General features: G+C 61.6%; 1 protein-coding gene across 1 annotated transcript in view; it reads left to right on the top strand.

Moving 5' to 3' along the window:
- The window catches only part of NXPH4 (neurexophilin 4), a 3,729-nt gene that overhangs the window by 890 nt on the left and 1,564 nt on the right, over nt 1-1,275 (top strand). The gene's annotated exons all lie outside the window — the stretch shown is intronic.

Here is a 1,275-nt window from a genome sequence, read left to right on the forward strand (position 1 = left end):
GGGTGGTGGGGGACAGGCAAGCTTGGGCAAGAAAGGGACGTGGGACACGTCAGAGATGGTGTCCCAGGGCTGAAGAGGTGCCAGCTGGCTCTGCCCACCACTGCTGGTGGTGGTCCTGGCAGTTGGACAGGCAGAGCGATGGCCGTGGGGAACCATCAGGGAGGGGACACTGCAGCCCTGTCCCTGCTGGCACCTCAGAGAGGTGGGTCCCAGCCCCCTCAGTGTGCAGGGTGCTTTTCTGGACTGGGGTGTCCAGGTTCTGCCGTGTGACACCCAAGCCCTGGCATCTCTAGGTGTGCCCAGTGCCCGTCGGTGCCTCCTTCACCACGCTCGCAGCTCGCCCAGGTGGGAGACACCAGGCAGATGGTCTCCATCGCAGCTCCCTGCCTCCATTTACCCCCCCCCCCCAGGAGAGGACCTGCCTCTTCTCACCCTGGGCGAGCCCTGCCAGGGGCTCCTGGCGCTGTGTGGGACGGGGTGCCATCCCCACGCCGGTGCAGGGACCTCGCAGCCCTGAGGAAAGGGACTTGGGGGGGCTGGTGGAGGAGAAGCTGGACAGGAGCAGGCAGTGGGCACTCACAGCCCAGAAGGTCAATCCCATCCTGGGCTGCATCAAAAGCTGCGTTGCCAGCAGGTCCAGAGAGGGGATTCTGCCACTTTGCTCTGCTCTGGTGAGACCTCACCTGGAGTCTTGTGTGCAGGGCTGGAGCCCTCAATAGAAGAAGGACATGGACCTGATGGAGAGGGTCCAGAGGAGGGCCACGAGGATGATGAGGGGGATGGAGCACCTCTGCTCCGAGGACAGGCTGAGGGAGCTGGGGTTGTTCAGCCTGGAGAAGAGGAGGCTCCGGGGAGACCTAAGAGCAGCCTTCCAGTACCTGAGGGGGGGCTACAGGAAGGCTGGGGAGAGCCTGTTTAGAAAGGGCTGCAGTGACAGGACGAGGGGCAATGGCTTCAAGCTGGAGGGGAACAGCTTGAGACTGGAGATGAGGAGAGGGTTCTTCACTGGGAGGGTGGTGGAGCACTGGGACAGGTTGCCCAGGGAGGTGGTTGAGGCCCCTTCCCTGGAGATATTCAAGGGGAGGCTCGATGGGGCAACCTGGTCTAGTTGGGGGTGTCCCTGCTGACTGCGGGGGGGTGGGACGAGATGCCCTTTGGAGGTCCCTTCCGGCCTGGGCAATTCTATGATTCTATGATTCTATGATTTTTCCTTCTTTCTTTCCCGTCTTTCCTGCTTTTATTGTGAATTCCCTCCCTTGCTTGAATGCAGAAAGC

Source organism: Calidris pugnax, unplaced genomic scaffold (genome assembly GCF_001431845.1).
Source record: "Calidris pugnax isolate Ruff unplaced genomic scaffold, ASM143184v1 scaffold421, whole genome shotgun sequence".
NCBI lineage: Eukaryota > Metazoa > Chordata > Aves > Charadriiformes > Scolopacidae > Calidris > Calidris pugnax.